Here is a 7883-nt window from a genome sequence, read left to right as displayed (position 1 = left end):
TTGGCAACCCTGTTACCTCCTATTCTGTCCGCAGTTTGGCAACACTGCCGTTGACAGTTACAAAACCTTCCCTTGAAAATCAGTTGTGATAGGCAGATCGTGGGGTAGGATGGGTGGGACTAGATAAATTATACAGGTAAGTATTATTAATATTAATTTTATAATAAAAATTCCATATTAATAAACATTACCTTAATATAATATATCTAGCCTGATTAACCACATTAAAAAGGAGGAGGGAATCTGAGTAAAATTTGCCTTTCGGGCAGAATAGGACATAAAACAATCAAAGAAATATATATCATAGGCAGTTAAAAACTCAACCCGAGGTCTAAGATACTAAGAACTCAAAGTCTCCTACCATAATGCCGCCGAACTGCAGTAGTAAAGGACAAGGAGTAAGTGCATAGTCAGTCTGTCTGTACTAAAGTCAGGTGACCGACCAGGTGACCAGTCAAGACGAAATGAGGACAGCAAGGCTACACTCTGATGACTATCAAGCACTACAACGACACCTGCTCTCTCACGAATGTCTGGCGCCAAGAGAAAGGAGAGGGTATTGACAACTCTTTCCCTGAAGGATGAGTGCCTAGACTGCCTGGGCGATTCAAAGCTAAGCAAACATTGGGGGTGTATCAACGCAACCCAACGTCACCAGCAGTGATATTGGCTCATGAGCAGCTCCTGACTCGAGCTTTCTGGTGCCAAGAGAAAGGAGCGCGGAGCAAAAAGGCGACTCAGTCCCAAAGGACAAATGCTGGCAGTCCAACCTGGTCTCATGTTCAACGATCATCGGAGGGTGTATCAGCACAACCGACTTCGTCAATAAGAAACTCGGGCTACTAAATGTCACCTAATTTCGCACGAGTGTCTGACTCCGAGAAAACAGGTGAGTCAAAAAGTAGATGGTGAATGAGTCACCAGATGACAGCAGACGATCCATCGACTAATTCCCTATCCAGAAGGACAATGGAAGAAGCGTGAGTCGTCAGGACAAGCGAACCAGTGGCTAGTCCTAGGTCGGCATCGACTTTGGGAGAAGCACAGTCGCCAGTGCTGACAACCCAGTGGCTGGTGCCATGTCACACTGACAATGGAAGCAGCATGAATTGTCAACAGCTAGTCCTTGTCATCAATAACACCTAAAAACCAAACTGCCTAATTCCCATTATAACTAAACCAAAAACTGCCATAAATTATAGTCAACAGCTAGTCCTTGTCATCAATAACACCTAAATACCAAACTGCCTAATTCCCATTATAACTAGACCAAAAACTGCCATAAGTTATAAAGTAAAAATAAAAAAAAAAAAAAAAAAAAACAAAAAAAAAAAAAAAAAAAAAAAAAAAAAAAAAATAATAATATACAGGTAGCAACCAAACGTAAAACAGGAAGACTAACTAATTCTCCTGTCTGACGACCTGTCCTGCCATCACCAACGGGCCCAAAGAGCAAAGGTCGCCTAGAACTAGAGAAATATCCCTCAAGTAAAAAGAGGCAAAAACAGAATTAGAACGCCAAGTCACTGCCTCAAGCACCTTGGCGACTGAGACGTTCTTCATAAAAGCTACTGATGTAGCAACTGCTCTAATACTGTGTGCTCTCGGTGTCTGGCCTTCACAGGCAGCCGAACCACCAGTTTTAACAATAAGATCTCTGAGAAAAAAAGGATACACCATTCTCTTGACATTTCGGGGTGAAACAAACAGATGACGGGGACGACCCTGAATGTCCTTTGTCCGCCGTAAATAGCATGAGAGCACCCTAACAGGGCAAAGAACTAATTCCTAATTTAAATTACCGGCAAAGTCAACCAGCGACTTTAGCACGAAAGACCTGGGAATGGGATTATCAGATGATTCAGTCTTTGCAACAAATTCGGGAAGGTATGACAAAATCATGTCTTATCCAGATCTGGCAACCAGAAAAGAAAGTGCTTGCAGTTCACCCACCCTCTTGGCTGTAGCCAGCAAGACAAGGAAGTGTCTTAGATGAGAGGTCCCTAAAATCAGCCGTATTCAGAGGCTCAAACGGTGGGAACCTTAAGGCTTGAAGGACTTTATTAACGTCCCATGTCGGAGGAGAACACTGCGGACTGGGTCGAGATAGGGAAAAGGATCGAATTAAATCTAATGACATAAGATGAAGAGATTTCAGGGAGCCTCACCTTAAAAACATAGGAAAGCATCGACCTATAACCCTTAATGCACGAAGGTGACAGGGCCCTATCATGATGTAAATTAACTAAAAACTCCGCTACTTTTGGTAAGGAAGGTCTAGAAATTGAATGTCCTTGAGACTTACACCAACGTCTGTAAACCGACCATTTAGCCTGATAATTTACTCTGGTTGATTGCTGTCTGGCAAGAGCCAACTGTCACCCCACTCTGGAGGAGAACCCTTCATGCTTGGAGAATCTCCTGACAGTCTCTAGGCATGAAGATGAAGCATGTGGAGCCTCTGATGGAACCGAAGAAAATGGAGTTGTTTGAGAAGATCTGGTCTCTCTGCCAGACGAATGGGGGGCTCCACCAGAGCTTTCAGTAGGTCAGGAAACCAGTCCTTCTGTGGCCAGAGGGGGGAAATCAAGGTGAGATCCAGACGCTTGGTTGCCCTCACTTTGTTGAGGACTGACCTCACCAGAGCGAACGGAGGAAATGCATAGGTTTGAAGGCCCTCCCAGTCCTGCAAAAGAGCGTCTGTCCCGGCACTCTGAAGAGTCTGGTAAGCGGCGAAGAAGATCTGGCACCGAAAATTCAGTGAGGTGGCAAACAGATCAACTGTGACAGGCCACTTCTTCCTGGGGCTGTCGAAGACTTCCTGGCAAAGTGTCCATTCCGACCCTTGAACTTTGTTCGGTCTCAACAAGGCATCTGCTAAGACGTTGTGATGGCCCAAGATAAACTGAGAGACCAACGTAATCCCCCTGTCTTCTGCCCAACACAGGATTGATCGCGCTTCTTGAGTGAGAAGGTTCGACTGTGTGCCACCTTGGTTTCTTAAGTATGAGACTGCTGTGGTGTTGTCGACGAAGATCACGACAACTGACTCCAACAGTTGATCCTGAAATGAAAGGCAGCCTAGGTACACTGCCCTTAGTTCCCTCCAATTTACTGACATGATCCTCTCTTCCTCTGACCAAAGGCCTGAAGCGGCTTTGGAGCCCAGGTGCTCGCCCCAACCTTGATCTGAGGCGTCTGACCAAAACATTAGGTTTGGCGGAACTCAAAGAAGAGATGTCCCTGACTTGAGGCGGTGAACTTACATCCACCAACGGAGATCCTTCCGACATTGTGGAGAGGAGGCGACTATCGTGTCCTCAGACACGAAATCCCACGACTGTCGACTGAAAGGACCTCATTCTGAGACGACCTCCGGGAACCAATTGGATGAGGGATGGCAAATGGCCCAGGAGAGTCCTCCAAAGGGAAATTGGCTGCATTATGGAGGACAAAAATTCTTCGACCAGACTTAGAAGCTTGTCTATCCGTTTCGGAGCGGGACAAACCCTCAAAATCTGGGAATTCAAAACAATCCCCAGATAAGTCATGATCTGGCAAGGGATTAGACTGGACTTGAGGAAGTTGACACGAATGCCAAACTCGACACAAAGAGACAGAACTATCTACCTCGACCGGAGACATTTCTCTAGAGATTCGGCCTGGACTAGCCAATCGTCCAGATACAGAAGCATCCTTACATTTAACTGATGCAGAATAGCCGAAACAGGAGCCATCACCCGAGAAAAGACCTGTGGAGCAGTGGTGAGGCCGAAACAAAAGATCTTGAACTGGAAAACTCCCGAGTCCATGAAAAACCGAAGGTAAGGTCTGCTCTTCGAATGGATGGGGATTTGCAGATAAGCATCCTGCAGATTGATGGAAATCATCCAGTCCCCCATCCTGACGGAAGAAAGAACAGTCTGAACCGTCTCCATCCGGAACTTGGACTTTAGAATGATCTTGTTCAAGACCAAAAGATCTATGATGGGTGCCAAGCACCCGAGGCCTTTAGAGCTACAAACACCCATGAGTAAAATTGGGAGAAGGAGGAGCTCGCTCTATGGCATCCTTCTCCAAGGTTTGACCCCTGATTGAGTGAGGGGAATAACTGCTGAACTCGAGAGGACAATTGGAAAGTGGAGGTCTCGAGACAAAAGGGATCTCGTAACCTACCTTCAGGACCTCCACTACCCAAGCATCCACTGCTCTCTCCTGCCAAGCTGACCAATGGCAAGAGAGACAAGCTCCTGCTGCGGTCTCTGGGCAAGGTAATAACTCCTACTTCCGAAAATTCTTACGCAGAGACAAGGAAGAAGAAGGTCCTCCTGGAGGTTGAGCTCTTCCCCTGCCCTTAGAGCCATGCCAAGAACCTCTCCCACGTTTCAAAGAGCGAGCACCAGAGGAGGAAGCTGAGGCGCCAGAAACCTGAGATGTACTCTGGAAAAACAAGCCAGAGGGAGGAGGTTGTTGGGCTGGAGCAGAAGGTACAGATCTGGCCCTAAACTTATGCTTACTCCTTGAAGGAACGGGAGGAAGACCAGAGGAAAAAGCTCTTGATAAGGCCCAGTGAGCTTGGGAAGAGGCATCACCTTGGTGTTCCTTCAAAACCTCAGAAAGCACAGACATATCAAAAAGGGAATCGCCAAAAGGAGAAGAGGACAACAAACGGTTTTTCTGAATCTCCGATACAGAGGAGGGTAACTGCACCAAATACAGGCTACGCCTTAGAGAAACAAGAAAGGGCTGCATTGAAGTGGCAAGTTCGTTCTGATGTACAGAAGCGATTGAAATAGACGAACAGAATTTCTCAAAAAGAGGAGCATCGGGAGGAACAAATCTGGAGTCTTTGATATACATTAAAAGGCCTCCGAGGACCCACATTTTGAAGGATTGAGCTTCTTGTAAGGAGCTCATAACAAACTCCAAGGCAATAAAGTCTTTGATTGAAACCGAGACCGAAGCCTTGGAAAGCAAAGGTTGACCCGAAAGTTGGACAAAATCAGGATTTGGTTTGGGGGGTCGAGAGAATGAAGTATCATCTGCCACCTGATAAACTCCTCTCCAGTGTCGTAGAAGAGAAGAGAGCTTCCTCTTCCCTTCCCCGATCACCTTCGAAAGTTTAGCGGCGACGTCCACCCTCACTCTCGCGAACCTCTGAGCAAAGGGAAAACGTAAAAATTCCAGCGACCGGGAAGGACCGTCAAGAAAAATCCCTTCTGTAATACAACAAGGCGGAGGCTGTTTCTGCTCTTTAGGCCTCGCCTGAGGAAGAAAACTCAACATTAAATAAAAAAGTTTCTTGAATTCGACATCATGACTGTCGTTCAAAGAAACATCAATATCACACGAATTCATGTCATCATCATCACCATCGTCAGATCCTAACTGAGAAACTTCCCCTGAAGTAAGATCCTGACGACTAGCTATCTTAGGTCTAACACTAATACCCCTCCCCCCTTCTCCTAAATAAGCGCCCTTTGGCACTGTTACAGGACTAACAGGGGACACATTGGGTAAAGAATCATCAGGCGTCTGCCCGGACCGGATTCCCCCTAGGCTTTCGCCACGACGGGGTTCACAAGCCGGGGTATCTGTCGCACCGTTACCCATGGTGCTGTCGACAGGTACCTGACTAGGAGCTGAAAATGAATCTAAAAGTGCTAGACATTCTAGTAAAAGCTTCTTCAAAATTAACTGACAACTTGTTAAACTTAGCTGAAATGTCTCTATCTAAACTAAGCTGTAATTTTTCAAATTTGTTTCCAACTAGTTTCCATCGCCAAAAACTTTGAATCAACATCAGAAACGACCTCACTATTTACCGGTTGTACAGGTAGCAAAGCATCAATTAATTCGGAATCGGAATCACACGATACCGAAACCGAAGAGCCAGAACCATGGGCGCACAATTCAAGGAAATCATTAGATACAGGTCTAGTTACCGATTTCTTTTTCTCCTTAATCAATCTGTTACACTGCAAGATTCTTTGATGTTTCATATAAGTCATCATGTCTTCGTCAGACCAAGGCTTACATAAGTCACAACGAGAAGTCAAGTCACAAACCTGTCCATGACAAAAGCTACAAATGTCATGGGGTTCATACTCCCTGCTACTCATCCTTGTCCCACAAGCCGGGGAATTCCTGATGTTGCTGGCAGAAAGAAGCATCGAATTATCTAGGCTATCCATTGGACTGTTGGGTAGGTCACGTAATTCCGGGTCGCAAAAGTTCTTAATATAATATAAATACCACAATAGAAATAAGAGTTTATTCACTATTTCGTGGATGTAATACGTGAGTGGTAATTAACATAAAGTCGCATTAACAATCAATGAGGGCTTTGAAGGCACAAAAAGGTTTAGGAAATTTATAAAGAGCGGCTGTGATGTAAACAGCACGGGCGCTCATTAACAACTGATTTTCAACTGAAGGGTTTGTAACTGTCAACGGCAGTGTTGCCAACTGGCAGACAGGATAGGAGGTAACAGGGTTGCCAATGTGGTGAATTTTGGTACGGTTTTTGGGGATTTAGGGCTAGATAAATTATATTAAGGTAATGTTTATTAATAAATGATTTAAAGTAATAAGGATACTCCTCTCACATCCAAGGGCACTGCCCTCCGAAGTGAGAGGAGATCCCCCAACACCAACACCACACGGCCCCTCTTCTACCTTCGTCCGATAGTAAGTGAAAGGATGGCGGAGAAGAGTAATTACCAGAAAAAACAAAACAAAGGACAAACCTCTGAAGTTCCCCTCGGTAATTCCCAAAACGTAAGCGTAAATTTCGGATGAATACATGTCTTGTTACAGGATCAATATCACTCATGTTAAATAAATGTCTCGTCCTCATGTTAAAGGGCAAAAGTACGTAAATAATAAAGATGTTGGCTTACCTTTCCCGCCGACTCTTGACATCAAGTAGAAAGGCGGCTATAAAGGCTATCACAAAAAGTGGGTTTGCATATTAATTGAATTGATTGAATTTAATATTAATATCAAACACTATATATACATATTATTTAAAAAACAAAAACAAAAAGAAAGATCCTACAGGGAAAATGATCAACGGCCAGTCAGCAAGAGCTCACAAACACATGTTGGCATCAGAAGACGACCAAAGGCCAAGAGGATTGTTTACATCGGGGCGAGTGTTTACATCCGGGCAGGCTGGCCTACCCGCCTGCCACACAGAAGTTACTACCTAACCACCTTGTTCAAGAATTTAACGGGCGTAATTCCAGCTACGCCGAAAGTAATTCCTTATGTAGAGGACCGAGGGTTTGTATATTGTGTAGGAACAACTAATGCTCGAGTAGGAACAAAGTCTTCTTTGGATATAACAAATCAAGTTACTGGCTAATAAACAGTAAAGTATAGTGTACAAGAAACAGTACGGGTGAATATACAGTGAAATAAGCAAATTACACCACAGAATATGACAAATTTTTAACCAATTTGTATTTTTCATAACTAACAAACCTGAGGTCTTAACATTGGGATAATACTAGCACCAAGCTGGAAACTGGTAGAATTAATAATAAATTTGTGAGATCCGGGGACTATTGGCATCTATACCAGGGTCATGGGTTATGTATTACCCAGAATGCCCTTGGCATCCCATGACCCAACAGTTACTCTTCCAACTCATTTTAGACTGCTAGAGGGGTGGTTAGAGATGGGCCTTTATCTGTTAAGACCTCAGGTTTGTTAGTTATGAAAAATACAAAATTGGTTAAAAATTTGTCATTTGTTCATATACGAAACAAACCTTCAGTCTTAACATTAGGATACTTACTTATTGGTAGGAGGTAAGTCTCCATAACTGATAAACATTGACTCATCTACTACTTTTCTCGTTACTTCTGAGGATGCAA

The sequence above is a fragment of the Macrobrachium nipponense genome, chromosome 20 (genome assembly GCF_015104395.2).
Source record: "Macrobrachium nipponense isolate FS-2020 chromosome 20, ASM1510439v2, whole genome shotgun sequence".
Lineage (NCBI taxonomy): Eukaryota > Metazoa > Arthropoda > Malacostraca > Decapoda > Palaemonidae > Macrobrachium > Macrobrachium nipponense.
The sequence above is the reverse complement of the archived record's forward strand: the minus strand, read 5'-3'. Positions refer to the sequence as shown.